General features: G+C 45.7%; 1 protein-coding gene and 1 long non-coding RNA gene across 2 annotated transcripts in view; both read left to right on the top strand.

Moving 5' to 3' along the window:
• LOC126523732 (uncharacterized) overlaps positions 1-23,635 on the top strand; it is a 124,447-nt gene that overhangs the window by 10,892 nt on the left and 89,920 nt on the right. The window lies entirely within an intron of this gene.
• LOC140218848 (uncharacterized) lies at positions 20,768-22,399 on the top strand. Its single transcript, XR_011895038.1, has 3 exons — positions 20,768-20,980; positions 21,820-21,931; positions 22,139-22,399. It is a non-coding gene; the product is annotated as an uncharacterized lncRNA (long non-coding RNA).

The following is a 23,635-nucleotide window of genomic DNA, read 5'->3' as shown; positions in this document are numbered from 1 at the left end:
CGCTCGCGGCGTCGCGGCGGTATATAAGCAGCTGCGCTTTTTCTAGGTGGCTTTGGCTCAACTCTTGCAAGATGGGCTGGGTGGGAATCGAACCAGGGTCTCCGGAGGGTGAGACGGAGACGCTACCACTGAGCCACGAGTACGATGCTTCGAAGCGGTACAAAAGCGCCTCTAGTGAATGCGGTGTTGCCTTGGAAACGAGCTGTTTCTAAGGCTCAGGCGTGCGTCGCTTGCTCAGGCGCACATTTCGTTGCCGCGCCGAACGCTGCGTTGCTCGACGCTCACCGCGCTTCCAATGCGGGCCGCGTCCAATGCGGGCCGCGTAGTCGCTGCGCCGTAGCCCATTGTCTTACACCCCTTGGCGGGTCGACGGGAACGCTGTCGCGTTCCACTCTTGAAGGCGAAGCAGAGTAACGCATGAGTTGTTTCTTCGTCTAGCCGAAACAAATATAGCCAAGCAACAGCAGTTCACCAGGCTAAACAGTGGTTCAACAACTAAAATAAAGGCTAGTATGCTTCGCATCCTGGGCTTAACCTTAGCTAAGCCACAGCCTTTTTTTTTATTTTCTTCCGCGTTCGTAGGGATAATGCAATTTGCCACGGACCTTGCTTGCTGATGTCCTCGGCGTTCTCAGCGTTGGTGGCGGACTCCTCGTAATTCACCTCGTCAGGCGAGAGAAAGTCCTCATCAACACTCGTGACTGCCTCCATTTGATTTTCGGAGTCCTGGTCCTTGTGCATTGTGGTCTTTGGTTTGTCAGGGTCCATATCGGGTGGAGTGCTGCTCTTCATGTAGCGTTTAGACCGCGTACGGGCTCCTGGAACCGTGCTCTCCGCACCAGCTGCTAAAGGGTTAGCGTGGCGAGTCGAAGTGCAGGCGATGGTCTTCGATTTTGGAAGTACCGGGATCCGCATCACCAAACACTTGGTATCGGCGACATCCCTACGCCTTCCGGTATATCCGATGCAATTTCGGGAGTTGTCCGTTGATTTTGGCAGCAACAGGATACAATCGTAGACGGAGCCGTTGAGACCGCGTCCGCACTGCTCGGCGCCACCTGGCGTTCCAATCAACAATGCTTAGAAGAAGCATTCAAGCTATTACACTGGGAAGGCTTAGGAATGAGCATCAACGCGGAATATCTCTACAACTTTGCTTGCACACGATGTGCTGTTCAGCAACACTGAGCATGAATCGTAACAAATTATTGAAGGCCTTAACCGAGGAAGTCGGAGAGCAGGTGTGAAAATTTTTGTGCTGAAGACGAAGGTAATCTTCAATAGCCTGGCAAAGCAAGGAACAAGAATCCGTGATGGGCAGTTTCTGTACGATAAAATCTTTACCTATGACAATTACCAACAGGGAACACTGATCATGGGAAGCAAATTTACGAAAGAATAAGAGATGGGTTCTAGTACTTACTGAGGTACGGTAGCTAGCTCGGCGAGTCAGTGTAACTGCAACATTGCTTACAGAGCGAACGATCCAACAGGGACAAAGAAAAAGACGTAACACCCACGCTGGCTCAAGACTGAAAGTTTAATTCTTACAGACACCAGATGACTATTAAATCCCACGCAACGCGCACACCCGCCCTCCATCCATTACCCTTAAACAAAGCGCGAAACATGACAGAAGACGGCTATACACAAGATAGTGGGTTTTGATGGTCACATACCTCCAGAAATATTTTACCCTTTGTAGTGTAGCATAAGTAACGCCTTCCTGATTCACATGTTACTACATTTACTGATAAGGCAGGCCTCTGAAATGAAGCGAGCTTTTTCACATCTATTACAGCGAAGCTGCATGTGGCTAGCCGATTCGTCGGTACGTTCGTCGCCTGTACGCGGAAAACACCTCCGCTGCCCCCCACCCCATGCGCTTGTGCGAGAAAAAAAAAAGAGAAATAGAAGCGCGCGATTGGCTGCACCAGTAGTAACGTCGTTGCTATCCGTCGCAGCCGAGGGCGGGTATAGTAACAAATCCGCATGACGGGAATTTCGTATGCGATCTTGTCGTGGCAAGGCACTAATTTGGACCTATGCTTTATCTTCCACAAATTGTGCGCAACTGTATCTGGCATTCTTATGCGTGGCTGAACAGCCCGGCACTCACCGGATAATTTCTTCGTAGAAGAAAAAAGAACTCTACCCCATATCATTTCGCCACATGTTTGAGGCTGTGCCAGCCTGTGCACATAAGGAAGAACTGCTGGCTTTTCCCGGTCACTACTTTCATTTCCATCACTTGCTATTTGTCAGTGTTGTAATCATTTGCCCAGCTTCTCGGCGGTCACCCTGATTGTGTGCTTGGGGTGATCGGCCACGCTTAGCCTGCTGCCTTGATCATTATTAGTTCCCTTCCAGCAAGCAGTCCTGGCAAGACTTCGTTATCGCGGAACGGAGGCAAGAAAAGGCGATATGACTTTGGCTAACTTACTGTGTGCCAACTTGTACGGCAGCAAAGGTTTCACAGAAGGGGGCTTATACGGGGTGTCCCAGCTAAATTTAGCCCGAGTTTCAAGATGTGTGAATGCCACGTAGCCAGACAGAACCAAGGTAATGTTTTTTTGCCACTTTTATGCATCACTCTCCAAAGGTTCTAGTGTGCTCTTTGGTGTCCGTGTGGTTTTGAGAACTATACACAATTCGCGTCGCGCGCGGAATCTGGTAATACAAGCTTCGGTGAGGACATACAGAACAGATAGAATGAGCGATAACATTCGCGTAACTTCGAAAACATGCGGCCACGTCTGGCGCTGAGCGATAACGTTTAATGTTTGTTAGCCGGTGAACAGTGGTCACCGGAGAAAGATAAACAAGCAGAGGTGTCAATATGGACGCTCCAGGCACATTGTTGCCGTCCCTGTAGGCGTCGCCGTGATGTTTCCTATGAAGTACAAGGGTGATGACACCGTCGAAGCGTGTCGTGTACTGTACGTGCGAGGGAAAGCACGCGAGGGAATCCGACGATCGCGACTGTCTCTGGCGCACTCGAAGGAGGGAAAAAGGAGAGCAAGCACTAAGGTCGATCCAAACAGGTCACGAAGCTTCAGGCGAAAAGCGGTTCAGTACAAACTGTGACCGACATCAACAAGGGCGGTGACGGGAGCCGCGATTGAAGCGCGACTATATTTGGAGGGAACAAACACTGGCAAAGAAAAAAGCGATTTTTTTTTTTATTCAAGCGAGACACAGATTCACTCTACAATAATAAAATTCTTGATCAATTTTATATATTCGTGACGAGGTAAGAAAATACAAGTTTATTTCATTTTATTGTTATAAATACATTTCTTTTCAGCGCCCATCGTGACAGGGGGCGTTGACGCCGCTATCACTCGCAATGCAATGCAGCTCTTGATATGTACAGAAAGGCGCGCTCGTAAGGTTCACCTGTTGAAATACGCCCCCCTCACTCGTTTGCTTTTTTTGCTTGTCGACGTTTGTCTGATTTTGGTGACGCGGTTAGCTTCATTGCTTTTTAACCTGTTCAGTCAAAAGTAGTTAGTTACGACCGCCAGACAACTGTTTAGTTGCTTTCGTGCGACTGCGCTGGCCGACGGGCTAGGCGTCCGACGATAGGACCAGCACTCTACACCTAAAGCTTTCATCGGCCTCCAAAGAAAGTATGTTGTGTACAGGGGTGGGATTTTGACAACCGTACGACTGGCCTTTTCCTGCATCGCTTTCCGCGCTGAAAGCTCGAGCATGAGGAGGAGGAGGAGGAGGAGGAGGAACAAGAGGAGGAGGAGGAAAATTTTTATTTGCTCTAATTGGTTAGAAATTAGCGGTGGCAGATTTGGTCGGCCGCCTTCACGGTCTTCTTCCCCATCTGCGCAGGGTCGACGCCCCTATCCCAGGGCACCACTGAGGGTGGCTACTCGGTGAGCGTGCCTTCCTAGTCCATGCTGGACTTTCGGGTCGCTGCTGGAGAGCACCCACTCCCACTGCTCCGCACTCGGGTCTTTTATTTGAAGGAATTGTTGATTGTGAACGCATCCCCATGTAATGTGATACAAGGTGGGCTTGGCGCCGCATCAGGGGCAAATGTCTCTATACTGGGTGGGAAACATCTTGCTTAGTGTGTAGATTTGTGTATGTTCCTGTTTTCAGCCTCCTCCAAGAGGTTGCTTCATGCTGATTTAGGCTGTTGTGGGGTGGAGGGTATTTGATTTGACCCCCCTTATAGTAATTCAGAATGTCTGAGTAGCTTGGGTTGACTGGTAAGGGTTCCTCAGGGTCGGTGCTTGTGGCTGCTCGGTTTGTGTGCTCTCGAGCTGCCTTGTCCGCCCTTAGGTTCCCTTTTATTCCAGCGTGTGCCGGTACCCAGAAAATTGTATGCCTGACTTTGTTGTTAGCCCTGCAGGAGCGGAGGATGTGAAGCGCTCTGCGTCCTTTTGTGCCGTTCATGTAATTCCGACACGTAGCTCGCGAGTCTGAGTATTGTTAAGGAGCTTTCGGATCGGTAGCCCTCGACTGCCGCTAGAGCTACGGCTATTTCCTCAGCTTCCGTTACCGAGCAGCCCTTCATTGACGCGCTGCTGATCTCTTTGTAGTCCGTGCTTGTTACTATCGCAGCTGTCCTTACTATGTTTGTGCCTCTTTTTTTGGCGTATGCTGCAGCATGTGTATATACTGTTGTGTTGTTTGTGGCCAGGTACTTACGACGTATTTCGCCCTTGCATCCATTCCAGTCCCTGTTTTTGGGTAGAGGGCTAACAGTGTATGTTTTCCGATATTCATCAGGAATCCCCTCCGTTATTTGGGTTTCTTGGATTGATTCCACGAAGCCTAGCCTTAATAACAGTTCCCTTCCCGTTTTGGTCTGGTGGAGTCTCATGAGCTGTGCGATACTTTGGGCTTCTTTTAGTTCTTCGAAGGTGTTGCTTAAACCAAGTGCTATTAGTTTCTGTGTCGATGTATTGTACGGCAGGTGAAGTGTTGTTTTGTACGCTTTGCGTAAAATGGTGTCTACGTAAATGGCGGGGCATCTGAATATGTTACTCTAAAGGCAGGCCAACAAAAGAAATTTCGCACCCACGAAAACAAAATGACGTCACTTCTGCTTTTAACGGATATGGCATCACATTCTTTTTTCTTCCGCCGGAAGTGTTCCCTCCACATGCAGATGGTGCTAAGCCCCATGAACCACCGATGAACCGCCATGTTTTGAACGTATGGGCTCCTATGGAAGCGGCGCTACCAGGTATATTTACTTTGCAAGCACGCCGTCTTATATCGCGCTTAAGGCCGTGGGCGGGTAGGAGGGAGGGACGGGGGCGCCGTCGCACTCGGGCAGCAACTGCGTATTTAGCAACCGGGCCAAGGGCAAGTGACGCTCGCGGTTCAATCTCGCACGGGATAGGAAGAAAAGTTGGAAGGAAGCGTGGGAGCGAGGGTGGCGGGGAGTCGGCTTTGACTTCGCCAAGAAGTGCGTACTTTGCACGGTCGCGCGTGCAGTAATTTGAAGGGTATCTGCAGACCGCTCATAATTTTGTGCGCGCTGTGCTCTCGCTGCTCTTGCGTTGAAACTAGAGAGCACGAAGGTCACATCGCTCGCTGCTGCTGCCACGTTTGAACGCACTAGCGGTTGGACAGCGAGTGTCCCCGCTAATCGATTGTAATGTGTTTCATGTTTGCTTGTGCGCGCTGAAACAATGCTTGATAATTCAGCTGGTAAGCGAAGGTTTCCAAGTTTATACGGCCGATGAAACTTCTATCCTTACTTAGTATATATGTACGCTAATTTGCCTTCGCATTGGATGCTTCGCCCTTCCGAACAAACTGCGAGTTTTTTTTATTATTTTCCCGCGCACGGCAAGTGCCGCCGCAGCCCCTATGATTAAGATGATGATGACTTAATGGCTTGGCTTTTGAAACGACGTGGTGACAAATAGTCATTAGCCTGCTTGAGCTATTCAGCTATAGTATGCACGCTTTTAATTCTAGCATTTTTGTACACAACTCTTTATTATTTTTTCGTTTCCTCAAAGCTTCTGTATCTGCCTTGCCTGTATATGCCTGTAACAGATCTGGTCTATGAATCTCCTCCCTCTTTTTTTCTTCACTAATGCTAACAACGCCTCTTGGTTATCTCGACTGCTGATCAGTTTGTGCTTCTGCCGACTTTAAAGCCAAGCGCTTCTGGAAGGTGTACGTTATCTACCCATATCACTGGGCGAATTCGCATTCTATTAGAATGTTTTTAGTGTTCACTTAATTTTTTCTGCAGCATACAAATGTCTCATCTAGCTCCAAATATTTGCTCTGGTATATCTTTGTCCTCAGGCAACCTGCTGGAGCATGAAATCGCAAGGCAATGCCCTTCGTGTTATCATACAGACTTACCTTCTGATTTCTTTCTTCATATTCTTGTAAATATTCATGGACATTTCTTTCAACTCTTTGCATCCGAGTCCTTGTCTCTGTTTCACTCCCTTTCTGATGACTACTCGTCTGTTTACACTTCAAATTAGCATGTAGTTGGTTGCCAACTTTCTTGACATTTTACTCCATTCTGTGTCCATGCTTCTAACGTACAGATATTTGCGCATTTTAACCGACCATCCATTTCAATCCATGTTGCTGAGCCTACAAAACTAATTTCCTCTGCGCTTCTCCGACTTCAAACGAGGCCACATCCATGTCACCCTGCACTGCCTCTATTGTCGTTTTGCCTTGGGCTACCGAAGCCAACCTGCTTACCGATCTTTGGTTAACTTCTAGCCCCGACAAGATATCCGCTTTTAGGCACAAAATGACATTCGCGAACGTTAGCGCTGTCGCCAATTATTCCTATTCAGATTCCAGTTAACACCTCCTATTTATTGTTTCCCCAAAGTGACCTGTGCTTCACTACTGCTGCATTTACTTTTACACTACGTTCAGATTATCTTGGTGGGTGCTTGAGTAGGCCTTTCCTTCGTTTATATATACGCCGACGTAATTGTATTGCATGACTATGGGTATGACTTGATGTTCAATTGACACCACGTAATTACTCGTTTATTCATTGAACGTCCTAAATCTCAATTTCAATGTGCTCAACTTAAGGCCTAGATTTGTAGCTGCATTTCCACATATATTCGCAAGTGTCTGTAAATTACTTGCATTGTCGGCTGGCAGTCCTATTTCCTCCATATACATCAGTCTGGGCATCTTATGTTGCACCATTTGCCCATTACAAATGTATGATAAATCAAAGCCTCATTCAGTTCTTTCCAGTCGTGTATCCATGCCCTTAACATAAAGCGTAAATAAGAATGGAGACAGAGGACATCCTTGCTTGTGCCCTTGGTCAATTTCCACCGCTTGATTAGATTTTCGGCCTTCACATACAATTTGTTCCTGGTTGTCCCTATATATCTGCCTCAGCAGCTCCACGATATCGTTAGCTATCATGCTTGAGAATGTTTCATAATTCCCTGTCTACATTATCGTAGGCTTCTTTAATATAGAGAAATACTATCCATAAAGCTCTTCCTGAGCTACTAGATTCTCTATGCACTGAGTTAGTACAAACATTATCCTCTCAGTGTCTGCCAGGTCTGAACCCATTCTGTAGCTCTCCAAGCACATCATTTTGAGCGCAGCTCTTAGGCGCCTGTTCCTGCGTTGAACGTCGGCGTGCCTAGGCGTCGTTTCTCGGCGTAAATGAGCAAAATCGCAGCGCGAGCACAGCGAAAGCTGAAAGCGAACGCGGAGCGCAGTGTTAGATAAAAGAAGAGCGCGAGAGGAGGAAAGGGGGGGTGTGGAGAAGAAGCCGCCTGCGCGTGCGCTGGGTTTCCGGCGGCGAAGGCATCCGCAGCCGCGTGAGCGATCTCATCTGCGCTCCCGAAGATGGACCAGGGTGGCGTGAGGTGGGGAGGGCTACACTCGTCTGCGGCGTCAGCGCTGCTGAGGTCAGTCCGTGGTGCCACTGTGGTGTTGATCACTGTCCTGCAAGGGGCGATGACAAGCGGCTACGACTAACCCTCGAATGCAGAGATCTAACTTGGCTCGAACTTGACTTCTGGCAGTCTTAAGACAGCTTCGCCGCGCATCCTAAATCGTGCTCGGTCGAAGTCCGGTGAAGTTTCAAGTCTGCTCCCGGGCTAGCACGAAACTGACTTTGTGTGTTATTCCAACATGGGAGCCTCCCGAACGGACGTCGCGCGGAGGTTAGCTACTTTCGAGTTTGCTTGCCACGTCATGGACACAGCACTTTCAGAGGCACAGCCCTTGCCGAAAATTCCGCGACCCGCCCTACGTGAGCGAGGGAACCTGATGGAGCTGTACGACGACAAACAATTCCTCGGTCCATACAGATTCACGAAGAACGCCATGCGACTTCTCGCTATCTTGCCTATCCAAGAAAGAGGGGACAACAGAGGACAGCCTGTGCCTCCCATGGTGCAGCTGCTGATCGCTGTGATGTTTTACGGTGCTTGCACGTTTCAAACAGTCACCGGGGGTCCGGTCCACATTTCTTAGTCAACAATGCGCCGCGCAGTTGGAAACGTGACTCTGCTAATGGCGAAGCATCTGCGCCCGATGCTGGTGCACTTCTCGCAGTCGTGGAAAGATTGATTGCGAGCGTATTTTCTCATCTCCAATGACTACGCATGCCTTCAAAAGATATTAACGCTCACGACCATAGTTACGCTCAGCATTCCGAACTGTCTCGCACTCAGCCACGGTATGCGAAACATGCGCATGAGCATAATAAAAAGTATCTCAAATAAGCCAGTCACGCAGGACATGTGCGCTCACCAGTTTTGTGGCGCTCTCGCTTTTCTTTCACAGCTTCCTCTTTCCGCTTTTGCTTCAGGTTGGTCCAGCATTTTTTCTGTTACAGGTAATCGAGCCGCGTAATCCCGCTATTTCTTTCTATGTCTGATTGTTCTTGGTCAACGACGCGATATCAGTTTTCTTGGATTCCACAATATGCTTGTAGTCGTTCGCAAGTGTCGTCAGCAGGCTCTTTTCGTCTTCTGTAAAACGGGGTGCCGTCTTGCGCTGCGGTGCATTCTCTTGGGGGGAGAGCGTACGTGAGTGCCACATTTCAGCGTCAAAGCCTGTTGATTGGATAGCAATTTCGTACCAAATGCGGCGCGCGGCCGTCGCGCGAACCCCACAACTTGTTTTCCTAACAACACTTTCCCAGCAGACTACACGCGCTGCCAATTTGAGATGTCTACGACTGTGCCACACTCTCCCTCTCGTTGTTCTCGACAAACCCTCCATGTGAAGTAGACAAATCATGTGCACGTGTCATTTTGTTTATTTTGTTTTTATCGGGTGCTGTCTCCCATGTGGGTCCGGACAGGGGACTCTACGGCACTCGGTACTCCTCGTTCGCAGCATATGTCGCAGTTTTTTTTCTTGTTTGTGACTCCGGCCTAGCGCGTTCGAATAGGTTGGCCTTTTCTTCAAAGGTTCACGTAGCCCGAGCAGCACAAGGGCCGTCGCCTTCCTGTTGAAATGCCTATAGGCGAAAAGGTACGCGCGAGCTCCCTCAGAAACCAATCGTATGCCTCGTCTCGGCCTCTTGTAAACGGTTGCCGGCCCAGACGGCGCATGAACGCCTTGCGGCAATCGAGAGCAAAAGCCGTTGAAAGACCACCAAACGAACCAACCATCTCGTTCGCTTCTCTACGGCCAGTTATAAAAACGCGCAACAAGACCTCTCAGTTAAAAATAAGCTAAAAACAAAATAAATGTGACTATAAAATTAATTTGCACTCAAATACACGGCCGAGGAAGTGGCCATCGCCCTGGCCACCCTTGACCCAGCCTGTCACACCATACTGAGCGACTCTCGCGCAGCAATCAACAACTACATCAAGGGTCGTATTTCTCAGCAATCACTCCGTATCTTACAACAAGCCCCGCATTCGTCTGAAAATGAAATCGCCCTTGTCTGGATCCCAGCACACGCCGGCGTTGTCCACCCGCACCTCACCAACCTCAACGAGGTTACACACTCCGTAGCACGAGGACTAGTCAACCGTGTCGGAGACGGTGCAGGTGCACTCGTAGGACGCGACCGCCTTACAAGATACAACGACCTTGTGAAGTCATTTTACCTGGCAAGAAGCACCTTCCCCACCCTTCACCTCTAGTTAAACTGAGCAAAGGCCACCACCCTTCGCCTGTTACAGACCAATACATACCCCTCCCTCACACGCTATCACACCATATACCCCGACATCTACCTGAGCCAGACGTGCAAGGTCTGTAAAACTCAATCAGCAACACTCCCCCACATGCTATGGGAGTGCAAACATCAATACCCAGACCATAATCCCGTGACCCTCTCGTCGAGATGGCACGCCACCCTGCGCAGCTCCCATCTCGACGACCAACTCTGGGCGACCCAGCAGGCCTACCAAGCGGCGGAGAGACAAGACCTCGACGTCCCATCGTGGGAGGCCTAGGCCCAGCCGACTAAACTGCTCTCTCTCTATCTCTCTCTCAAATACACTGTCGCCTAGAAGTGGAGCACCGACTTGAAAAAATGGTGAAACCTGCAACTCAAAAAGCGCGCCAAAACACCGAGGCTTGAAGACCGCTTAAACCCGCTGGGAATGGGCGCTTTCCGCAAGCAACACTGCCCATCGCAGCGGCGGACGTAGCCAGATGGAATAAATTTACCCAAATTATACTTCAGCACTTATGCCCTGGTAGAAATTTGGAAAGATACATACTTTTTTGCTGTACAACGTGCCTTACGCTAATAAATTTATTATTAACCTCGAACACAGACGAGCAACTTACTTTTGCATTGAAGCACAGTCTTGACTTGACGAAGAGAGTCAGCTTGAGCGTCTATGAAACGCGAAAGCCGACTTGGACATTTCGAATTCTCCTTCTTGGTTCGGGCCGACTTCGTCAAGTCAAGGCCAAGCACGATCCAAGTTAGATCTCTGCATTAGGGGGTAAGGCTCGATGTGACGCTCCCTTGCGTGTTATCGCCACTGACATTGGTGGCATGACGCGACGGAGAGCCGCTCCGGTCGCTGGTGGAAAAGCGTAGTGCCGCGCAAGACGGCTTCTGCAGTGACGATGGCTGCGATGTGGAGCCAGAGTAGCGCGCGTCACCGGTATTGAAACAAAGTGCGCTACTCACAGCGTTCTCTTGCTAATATAAATCATGTACCTATACAATCACAATAGAACATATCGATAGGGAACATAAAAATACCTAGAGAGCTTCGCTCAAACTTTGCATTAGGGGGTGTATTAAATGTCGGTGAATGTTTTTCCAGATTTCGACAGTTCTAATTTTATGGCTTGCATCGCCATTGTATGTATCACCGACTTTATTGTAACTAGCTTGTACAAGTTGTACTATACTTATAACCTTCGCATTTGTAGTTGAGGTTCATCGTGATTTCACGCCATCCAGTCGCAATTTTCTTCAATGTAATCGCTTCCTCAATGCATTAGTGAACATTGCCATGTTCTTTCGGCCATTTGAGGTTGTTTATAAGCCGTATTGGGATTTCGTCGAGTCCTGTGGCGGTTTATAAGGGACATTTTCTTCTGCTTTTTTAAAGTAAAAGCTTTCTTTGCTAAGTTTTGATTTCTCAGGCTGCGCTGTTGCTGCTGGTTCTGTTTGACTGTAAATTACGCTTTCGTATAGGCACATGCGCTGAGCTGAGAGCCATCTGACAGCGGTATAGGGAACGCAGCGGCACGCGTACGCGCTGTGATGGGTTGGCGTATTCGGCAAAAAAACAACTAGGCCCAAGGCACGGTCACGAAATCCGGCGAGATCACAACGAGAACCTTTGCTTTTAATATGGAGCTAGCTGGGCAGGCCATGTATTGCGAAGACACATAACCGGTAAACCATTAGAGTTAGAGAATTCGACGGCTGCCAAGGGAACGGAAGCGCAGTCGATGACAGCAGCAACTCATGTGGCGTGATGAAAATAACAAAAGTGCAGCCGAAAGTTCGAATCTGCTTGCGCATGACAATGGTAATTGCAAATTCCTATGAAAGGCGTTTGTCCTGCAGTGGACATAAAAGAAAGTAATGATCATGATGACATGGTAACACTGCAGTGTCGGGATCAGCTTCATTGTCCGCATTGCTGATTTGACAAAACAATTATGCTCCAATGCAACATGTCGGCAACTTTTCCAAAAAGGATGCGCCAACAGAGTGTTTCAACTGTCGAGCGGCAAGCTTCTGGAACGTGTACAGGACCACGCGGCGTACGTGTCAACGGACCATGGTCTTCCTGCGCTCCAAGATCTCTTGTCGACTGGAATTCTACTTCACAATGCTTTCACTTTCTTAAGTCGCGTGCACCATATGGTGTCATAGAAAAAGAAAGCTCCATCGCTTCATGCAGTTTGATAATCCCTTTCTCGTGCCTTAAACACGCTGTTGACATAAATTTGTAGTCATCATCATTATCAGCAGCAGCAGCCACTCTACTCTACACTCTGATTCCGTTATGCCTGCACGACTGCTGATGTTTCGACTGAATCAAACGCTTTCTCGTAATCAATGAAAGCTATATATAAGGGATCGTTATATTCCGCACATTTCCCTATCACCAATCCGTATATAGGTTGGCCAGTTTTCCTAGAACAATCTGCCCACCATCCTTCAACAAATCTGCTGTTACCTGACACACTCCAGCTGCCTCCCCCTTTGCATAGCTCCCAAGGCCTTCTTTACTTCTTCCGGCGTTACTTATGGGATTTCAAATTCCTCTAGACTCTTCTCTCTTCCATTATTGTCGTGGGTGCCACTGGTGCTGTATAAATCGCTATACAACTCCTCAGCCACGTGAATGATCTCGTCCATATTAGTAACGATATTGCCGGCTTTGTCTCTTAACGCATACATCTGATTCTTGCCTATTCCTAGTTTCTTCTTCACTACTTTTAGGCTGCCTCCGTTCCTGAGAGCATGTTCAATTTTATCCATATTATACTTCCATATGTCAGCTGGCTTACGCTTGTTGATTAACATGGAAAGTTCTGCCATTTCTATTCTAGCTGTAGGGTTAGAGGCTTTCATACATTGGCGTTTCTTGATCAGATCTTTCGCCTCCAGCGATAGCTTACTGGCACCCTGTCTGACGGAGTTACCACCGACTTCTATGGCACAATCCTTAATGATGCCCATAAGATTGTCGTTCATAGCTTCAACTCTAAGGTCCTCTTCCTGAGTTAAGGCCGAATAGCTGTTCTGTAGCTTGATCCGGAATTCCTTTATTTTCCCTCTTACCGCTAACTCATTGTTCGGCTTCTTATGTACTAGTTTCTTCCATGCCCTCCTGAAGTCTAGGTTAATTCGAGATCTTACCATCTTATGGTCACTGCAGCGCACCTTGCCGAGCACGTCCAGAACTTGTACGATGCAACGCTTAGCGCAGAGTATGAAGTCTATTTCATTTCTTGTCTCGCCATTCGGGCTCCTTCACGTGCACTTTCGTTTATCCCGCTTGCGGAAGAAGGTATTCATTATCCGTAATTTATTCCATTCTACAAACTCTACTAATAACTCTCCCCTGCTATTCCTAGAACCTATGCCATATTCTCGCACTGAACTGTCTCCAGCCTGCTTCTTCCCGACCCTGGCATTGAAGACGCCTATCAGTAGAGTGCATTTCGTTTTTACTTTAGCCATCACCGATTCAACGTCTTCATAGAAGCTTTCGACTTGCTGGTCATCGTGACTGGATGTGAGTGCGTCGGCCTGTACGACCTTCAATTTGTACCTCTTATTAGGTTTCACTACAAGGCCTGCTACCCTTTCGTTAATGCTATAGTATTCGTGTATGTTACGAGCTATATCCTTATTAATCAGGAATCCGTCTCCTAGTTCTCGTCTTTCCGCTAAGCCCCGATAGCACAGCATGTGCACGCTTTGAGCACTGTATATGCTGCATTTGTCCTCCTAACCTCACTGAGTCCTATTATATCCCATTTAATGCCCGCTAATTCCTCCAATAGCACTGCTAGGCTCGCCTCACTAGAGAACGTTCTAGCGTTAAATGTTGCCAGGTTCGGATTCCAATGGCGGCCTGTCCGGATCCAGATATTCTTAGCACCCTCTTATGCGTGACAGGTCTGACCGCCGTCGTGGTCAATGCTTCGCAGCTGCTGGGGACACATAGTAGGACAATTTTTTGTAAGACACATTATCTCTGCGCTGTCCCGCAGGTTTCAGGAAATGAAATTTTTTTTCATCCACTTCTATCGTCTTGGAATATATTGTAATGGATGAAATATTTTCACCTTTCATAAACTTATAGCAGTAAGCTCCAGTGCCAGTTAACGGTCTCTTCGCCCTGTGAGGAGCAGATCGAACGATGCGTCTTTATGATACAAACGTGGCCAAAACTACATGAATATCTTGAGAAGTACGAGGGAGACTATTTCGGGTGCGATGCAATTTGTCGTAGCGGGCGATAGTGCGTCTTGCATCAGTGAACCTTTACTGATTTTACGAACGTCTAGCCTTGTGCGAATATTTTAAAATTTCGAACAGAAAATACAACATTGTCCTTTCCGATTTCTTCGCCGAACGGCATAGTCGTATTTCACAAATTCAAGTATTCTTTCAAAATTTGCGACTGCTTCACTTTGTGAACTGTGCATGATCTGCAATGTGTAAAAGAGGTAGTAGTAGTAGTAGTAGTATGTTTATTTGGCCATATTATATACAATACAATATGCCCTCGAGGTGAGGCTAAAGGAGGTAGACCAAGCATACCTCCTGACAAGGCCTAAACCCCGATCACACATCATGGAAACGGGGGCCGAATGGACAAAAGAAAAACAATGAGCAAACATGATCACAATAGAAAATAGTTAATGATAGACAATAATAAATATCCATTAACAATAAACAAAACATTTCATAATATGCACATTCAAAAAAACTAAGTATACCGAATTATCTGAAATTTAACCGGGGGGGAAAAGAATCGTCAGTTTTTTCTTAAATACAGACACACTATAACTTTCTAAAGCAATCTGAGTAAGAGACTGGTAGGCATTACACAATGTTATAATTTGATAATCGGTTGTTTGTTTACCATAATTTGTTCTGGGTCTTGCAGTAGATAGGGCAACGGAACGTAGACCATACGCAACGTTTCTTGAATTGTAAGTATTAGAAAAAGAGTTAAAGTCATGTTTGACTTTATAAAAAATGTGAAGAGCCAAACTAAAATTGTATATATGAAAGAAATTGCGAACATGAAATGTTTCGAAAAGATTAGCTTCAACAGATGAACTTGAACTTAATAAACGTAGAGCTCTTTTCTGGAGAGAAAGCAATTTGTGTGAATCAGTTATGTTGCATGTACCCCACACTAGGTTGCAATACACCAGGTGAGACTGAACAAGGGCAAAATATAACTGTTTTTTAACTTGTAGTGGGAGGAGATGTCTAACACGATAAATAACATAAATAGATCTGGCCATTTTTAGTCTAATGTAGTTTATATGATCACTCCAACCCAAATCGCTACGAAAAAACACACCAAGGAACCGGCAACTATGAACTTGCTCGATGTTTAAGTCATTAAAAAATAGTTTGATGTGATGATCTAATGGTTTGTTTTTTGGATGGAAGAGCATAAACTTTGTTTTGTTTACGTTTAATTGAAGTTGATTAACATAGAGCCAAACCGCTAACTCCTCAAGCCAGGTATTACATTGGTGTTCAAGTACTTGGAGACTGGAGCCGGAAAAAAAGACATTAGTATCGTCGGCATGCATCATGATATTAGGAGTTAATGGAATGTTTACAATGTCATTAATATAGAGAATAAATAAAAGTGGTCCCAGAATTGAACCCTGTGGGACACCGAATTTTATCATACCAAAACTGGATTTTACATCATGAATCTGAGTGTACTGTATCCGTGCAGTTAGATAACTTTCCAAAAGTGAATTTGCCACTCCACGGATCCCGTAAGTCTTTAATTTATGGAGCAGTATTGTATGTTGCACAGAATCGAAAGCTTTGCGCAGGTCGAGAAAAATTCCAACAGAAAAAAGCTTAGTTTCAAAATTGTTAATTATAGAGTTTTTAATATCTAACAGAGCAGATTCTGTTGATTTACCGGCCTGAAAGCCATACTGTTGGGGGCAGATAAGATGTTTAGCTTGTAAGAAATTGTTTAGTCGCCTATAGAGTATACGCTCAGCTAACTTCGAAAACAGAGGCAATACCGAAATAGGACGGTAATTATTTGGGTCATTTTTGTTGCCTCCTTTGAATAAAACGGTAACGCGCGCGGCTTTTAATTTGCTAGGGAATACACCAGAAAGAAGCATTCTGTTACAAATATGCGTAAGAGGGCCAGCAATAATATTTACAGCACATTTGATAGGAAAAGCAGCAACTTCGTCATCTCCAGGTGAGCAGGTGCTCCTGAATGAATTAATGATAGAAATAACTTCATCCACTGAAGTAGGGCACAAAAATATAGATTCAGTACTGCAAGAGGGTAAGTATGAGTCAACAGACCTAGTTGAATGACAGCTAGCAGAGGGTCGGTATGCTCCGGCAACTAAAAAGTGTTCATTCAGCATATTGGCAAGTGAAACTCCAGCATAATTCACCCCATTGACTTTCAGCTCAGAGGGAAGACAATTCTTCCTGTTCCCTATAATAACGTTAATACCTTGCCAAAGTAATTTAGGATTGTGTAAGATTGACGAAAACTTATTTATTTAGAAAAACGATTTAGGTTTCTTTAGATCTGAGTTTAATTTATTTCGAAACTTCTTAAACTTAACTAAATCATCCGGGCATCGCGTTTCCAAAAAACGAGAGAACATTTTGTTCTTTTCTTTAATTTGTTTCAAAAGTGCTCCTGTCATCCATTCTTTTCTAGCCTTTCTATCTTTTTTTATAGTTTGAGTTGGGAACGCAGCGTAATAGCATTCAAGCAGCTTCTGAATAAATATATCATAAGCACGGGACGAGTCATTTTCACCATATACATCTACCCAATTAATTGTAGACAACAAGTGACAAAATCTGTAGATGCTCTTTTCATCATTAACTCTACGAGCGTGAACGCGCTTATTCAATTTGGTCGTATCAGTAAAAAGTGAAAAGAAAGGCAAGTGATCACTAATTCCAGAAGAAAAAACACCGGATATGCAACTCTGAGGTGGGAAATTAGTGAAGCACAAATCAATTAATGTTTCAGAGTGCAAGGATATGCGAGTAGGCAATTTAATAGTATTGTCACAACCATTAGACAGCATTATTTCATTTAAGTTAATCTTCAGAGCGTTATCCTCCAAAAAGTTAATATTGAAGTCACCTAGCACAATGATACGCCAGTTGTTTTGGTTAGCAAACTTCAGAAAACAATCAATGAAGCGAAAAAAATTGTCAGAATTTCCTTGAGGGGGGCGATACACAACCATAATAGCAACTCTATGATAAAGCAATGCAGATAGTTTCAAAATCAGTACAAACAATTGAATAATCCGACAAGACCTCAAAGCACAAATAATTTTGCACATATAAAGATACACCACCACCACGCTTTCCATCTCGAAATACTGAAATGGGTTTATAACCAGGAAACTCGCTGACATCTGCATTTGAGGTAAACCATGTTTCAGTGAAGGCAATAAGGTCAAAATTAAAGTTCAGTTTAGTTAATTCAGCTTCTACTTCTTCTGATTTATTTTTTAGGCTTTGACAGTTCAAGTGGTAAAGAGATAGTGTGTTGCGAGGATTGTAAGCACCATCCTTTAGAAAGTCGGTGAATGACTCGGCAGTAAAATAAGCCATTGTTGAGCAGGTGTACTGCGCAGTCTCGCAGCAACAGTGATTAAACCATCTTATCAATGTCCTCCTCACAAGCGATCCTGATGGCTCGTGCACCAGGTTGCTGCACCAGGTTGTACAATACTAAAAATAGATTCTGCGGTATTACGCATCAATATCTTATGTTTGTAAGACATGCAGTACTGTGGGACTCCAGGTTAATTTTTTTTTTTAATTTTGACCACCTGTATTTCTTTACCGCACATACAGTGCATGGTACACGAGCGTTCTTGTATTCCACCACCATGGGGAGGTGAAATCCATGGCTGGGATCGAACGCTTGACCTTGACTTCAGCTGCGCAACACCACAGCCACTGAATTGATGAACAATGCGACAACATTCATCGTTGCCATACTGGTCATAAATTGTGCCTTTAATGTGAAGTGTGTACAATTTTTGTCATTAGTCTTTGCAGGGTTCCGCATAGGTTACCATAGCAATTAGTGAATCGTGAACAGAGTAAACAAACAGAACCCAGCGAAAGCAATCACAACATTATATCGGCCTATGTGCACACATTTAATTTCATTGTCTCAAGCACTCCCATGACGAGGTGTAACTTTACATCAGAAACGTCGACTGTGACACGCAGTTCGCTGATTTCACATTGAGAGTCGAGAGTCAGGACACAACGATGAACCTCTACGAGTCTGTGAGCACGCCGCTCTAGAAGCCAGATATAGCTGATAGCAGCGAAGCTAATGCTCTCGACTGGCAAGAATGATACTGGCTTCACTATTTGTCCGGCTGTCTACGGTATTATTTTAGAGCGAGCCTCTTTGTGGCTAGGGTTCCGTACATATATCATGTGCGCGAGCAAAAATGTGGGAACGCTCCTGTTCATGGGGCAGAAAGGGTCCAAGCGCAATGGCACATACCCCTGTGGACTCCGGATAGTGGGCGTCGGGACCTGTAACACGCGCTTGAGCTACCCGTGTCACACCCGGGACCCAAAGAGGTCCCAGGAACAAGAGCAGTAACACGATTGGAACTTAGCCCAGCCGATCCACGTTGACCATGTCTGCGTTTGCACCGCCCTCTCTTTGTCGGCGTTCCAACAGCCTGCGTGCCTTGTTTCTTGCAGCTCTCTCGCGCCCCGGCTCCGTCACCCGTTTATGTGAGACGAGGTGCCGCTCTCTATTTTGAATTTCACTTCTCTCATCGTAATGGAGAGGCCGCATGTAGCGTGCGCTCCCGGCGACGACTGCATTCTCTTCTCTGTTCTTGCCGTCGCTCTTCGTAGGCGCATTGCTCTTCGGGAGTACGAACTACACTCGGCCTCCCCATTCTGTGTCACTTCTGCGTCCTGTACTAAACAGCTTTGCTGGTAGTCCAACTTTGCAGAGCTGAATTGCTCATGAATTTTGGGTATTGTCACTAGGACCATATAAAGCCAGAGGGCAAAGAAGCCAAGGAAAGCAATGCGACCATTTGCTGTCGTTCAAGTTGAAATGTAGAAAAACTGAAGAAAAGAAGAAATTAGAGTGGACGCAAAGGTAACTTGTCGCCAATGGGAGACAATCAATCATGCTACAGCAATGGCTATCAATCCGTCCATTACCTTGGGCATTTACAAGTATAGTAAATATAGCGCGAGGACTGCTGGCCAGCGTAACTCAGAGCTATGGCGGGCGGAGTGGAACACCCTCTATGCCTAAGAGTAACAAGTGAACTTAGGAGACAAGATACGTGACTTAGTGAAAGTTTAATTGCGAAATGTGTTTTTTCTGAGCTGTGTAAGGTTTGGTAAAACTAGATACACAACAAAATTTGAGGCAGTCAATATCAACGAGAAGAAAGGGAAGCAAGGGGCCCGGCGTTCGTAAGTCTCAACCACATAAAACCAATAGACAATGACAGCAAGTAAGGTATATGAGGAATTACTTGTTTATTTATTTGTTTGTAGATTCTTCTAAAGAAGAAGAACAATTTAATATTTAAAAAGTAAATGAAAAGGGATTAAAAAGCAGCTGCCCTCAGCTGGGATACAAACCCACGTCTTCGCATTACCCGTGCGATGGTCTTACTGATTGAGATACCTCGGCGTTGTCTTCCCATCCAGTTTCGCAGGTATTTATGTACGTACACTAGAGTTATTCCTGGCAGTATTGGCCGGTACCCCCACTCACTGCCTTGGGGACTGATACAGGACATACCGTATGCTGCAAGGCGTAACGTGGTACGTGAACTAGGTAACGGGCAAGTGACCAATCAACCCCCGTATTCTACTTCAAGGCATCAGAGAAGACGGAAACGAGACCCTCGATGTCTCACGAACAAGAAGAATAGGATTCGAGGTACCCGGTTTTTGTAAATCACAACCACATAAATCCAACAGACAATAACAAGCAACGCATAAGGGGAATTAAGTGGGTATTTCCAAATAAACAGCCATTAAATAAAAGGGGTAAAAAAGGGACACTAAAGGTTAATATTAAGTCAACGTGGACTGTTGAAATACCATCCCAGAAACCTCGAGACGCTTGTTTCGTGCGAAGAAGAGACTTATTTTAAGAGAAAATGCGTTCTGAAGCGTCCGCGTACCTCTAGCGCAGTTCCAATCACCCGCCCCAGGCCCCGTACACTCTCAAGTTCAACAAATGGCCACAGAGGGCGAAAAAATCGACCGCGCGCTGCTGCTAACAAAACCAGCATAGTAATATCACTTCGGGATGCTTACGTTAGTTTGAACATTTTCCGCTAGAGGCGCCGTAATAAGCGCAATTTTTTTTGCAAACTTTCTCCTACAATTACCGAAGCACGTTTATTACACGAAAAAGAGGGCGAAATTATCATTGCTAATTTAATATTGTATTCTTTGTAAGTAAGTTCATTGTTTCTTTGTCATTATAAACGCAAATAGCGTTCAGCATCATCGATCTTTCACGTGACCTCTGGCCTGGATTTAAAATTTTTACCGGTATTTTCGAGTGCGTGGCGGCACGGATTCATTCGTTCGTGCGCTCAGGTTGGTTGCTTCGTTTTCGCTAAAACTAGTTTATTGCGCTTCGATGTCACGCGTTATTTAACCTGGGGTGAAGTGACGTGTTTGCAAGCGGACATGTAAGCCCGAAAGTTGGGTATCGGTCGTGAGCCATTCGGAACACGTCTGCATCGAAACGGGAGCTGGATTCTGGTGCGGCTGACAACGGCAATAACGGTGAGTCGTTTAACACCGCTGCTTGAATCGTTATATAATATTCGTCTCATTAACTTACAGGCGGAGACAAGTTAACGAACTAGATCCTGCACAGCATATGGCAGTCGGGATCCTCCGTTGCTGTTTCTAAATAAACCGTTACTTGCGAGGCTGTCGTTATACACACACAATCGGGAAAGAAAGAGCGATATCGGAACGCGCGCCTCATTTTTCATCTTATTGTAGCCGTGGCCATAGGTGACTGGGTAGCCTTAACAATATACATATAAAACTTATTTTCGAGTCCGCCGGCAATTTTTTTCGTCCACAAAATCGAATAATCCTTTGGTAAAATGATGTGAAAGTACAGAATTTAATGTATTAAACAGTTGCAAGCGTGATAATTCACTCATATTTCGTACTTGCTGGTTCCAAATGTTCTTGCTGTTCAGTTTGGTTTACCGTAGGGCATTTATTTTTGCAGTAGTGCAGCAGTGCATCACGTTCGTGCAGAAAAATAATGCATCAGTTCTAATAGCTTCATGACTTTCATGTATTTGCTTGTGGAACCAGCAGTGTGATCTCTTCCAGTGTATAAATGAACGCACAAATGTTCTCATTTGTGATATTAATAATACTTAAACTGTTTACATGCATTGTATAGTTAGGCAGGCATAAATTTATGGACAATAGCAATATTTATTTAACGTGCTGTTTAAGCGCCCTAGAACAGACAGGGTATATTTGCATGTGTTCTGTAGTCGCAAACCATTACAATATATATGTCACACCTTTTTGCATTTCATATTGCAAAATTGTGCTTTTTTCAATTTCTGATTCAGTCAAAATTTCTGTTCCAGACATGCAGTAATGAGGATGGCACCAGCATAAAGCAACACGCTCCACACTCTAAACAGAAGCTGCTGCCTACTACAACAAGGCCATTGTGTGGACATTGGCTGCTACTACAAGGTAAACAACATGTGGTTCAGAAATAAGTATGCCTGATATATGCTGTATTGTCTTGCTAGTCTTGAAATACAAGTCATTTCTTTGCAGCAGAAATGAATGTTTGCTCATGTTTATGGTTCAGTATAATTGGTTCGAACATAAAAGAAAACACACATGACTTTGGCTAATCTGTGCTGTATCTCATGTGTCACCGTTCTGCCCCAACAGAGTCCATGCCAAGCATACCTTGGTCATCACAGGAGCTCCTATCCACACCAACAGAAAGGGGCTGGAGCTGAATTTGCAAGGCTTTTACACCACGAACAAAGAAGCGCATGCAGAAGAATTTACATGAGATATCAAGTCTGCAGAGCACTGTGTCAAGACTGAAAAGAGCTTCAGCCACCATTCCACCAGCGCGGACAAATTGGCTGAGTCATCCAGGTAACTCAAAAAGGACTTTATGGAAATTCTTCGTCTTCAGATGCGCCTGCAACTACTGATCAAGCACGGATGATGCTGGCCAAAAGAGTTCCATTAGTTTGCCCTTAATCAGCTTCCTGGCCATGTCAATTCCATTTGTGCCAAGTGTAATTTTTTTTCTATAAATGCAAGCTTTTTCATTGCCCATTCTCATTAGAGATCATTCATCCTCATCCAAACATAAAGGTCAACCGATTCTTCGCTGATACTTAATACCAGTCACTGTCTAGCAGCATAACATATCTGTAGCAGTACCTTTTAGTGCATGTTGTCATGCACAATTCCTCTCCTGAAATAGCTGATGCAACATCGACATGTTTCTTGCATTAACCTACGCACTGTTTGCTATGCACCATTTTACTTTTCTTGATGTTTTTGGCCTTCAATGCTTGCAGAGCAGGGTGGCTTCTCTCTTGAATGCAAGCTTTCTCATTTTCCATATTCCTAGTCTTGTTGATGGTTGCTCTTCTTCCTCGATAGCCTGGGTCTTTGCGCAAGCTACACTGAATGATAGATTGCAGAATCTGGTTTTGCTGCCCCACTTGGTTGTGGTCGCCGTGTTACATTTCTCGGATGTGGGGGCCTGCTCAGTTACATTGGTAAGCAGTCTCTCGAGGTAAGCATTTGCTCCTGCAGTCCGCACAGCGACATAGACTCCCAGTGTACACACACCATAACTGGTGCTCCCCGTTCATTTTTTCCTGCTGCAGCCATGGGCAAATTGTGCTTGTGGCCTACCTTGGCCATGATTTGCTCAAAACTGAGACCAGCATATGTGCTTACATGGTTCAAAGTGTATGAAGTTGATAGCCGTACGGGGGTTAATGCCTGCGAAAATGGCTGCCAAAGGTGACCCACGAAAGCGACTTGTCCATATTGAGACAAAGTGGGACGCCAAATGTGAGCCACACATTAGTGGCCCTCGACAGAAAAGAAACATGCAGGTTGGAAAGGAGTTAACGCTAAAATGCCGGATAGTCCATTTCGCTGTGTTGGTTGTGGCAGCAAATGCCTGCATCACCTGATTTCTTCGCAATGGAAGTTGCTCATCTTCAACGGCTACTGTCGTTTCAAACAGGTGCGACGCTCTGTCCAATCTGTTTGTACTGCTGTTTGTCGCTCGTTACCAGACCAGCACATGTGACGAAGGCAAGCATTATGCCTGTAAGTAGGCGGCTGAATGAATCCTAAGAGACCCGTGTATGTGAATGCTCACTGTTGCCATATGGTTTGTAGCCAATG

Source organism: Dermacentor andersoni, chromosome 6 (genome assembly GCF_023375885.2).
Source record: "Dermacentor andersoni chromosome 6, qqDerAnde1_hic_scaffold, whole genome shotgun sequence".
Taxonomy (NCBI): Eukaryota; Metazoa; Arthropoda; class Arachnida; order Ixodida; family Ixodidae; genus Dermacentor; species Dermacentor andersoni.
Note: the sequence above shows the minus strand (reverse complement) of the source record. Positions and strands in the feature narration are given on the sequence as shown.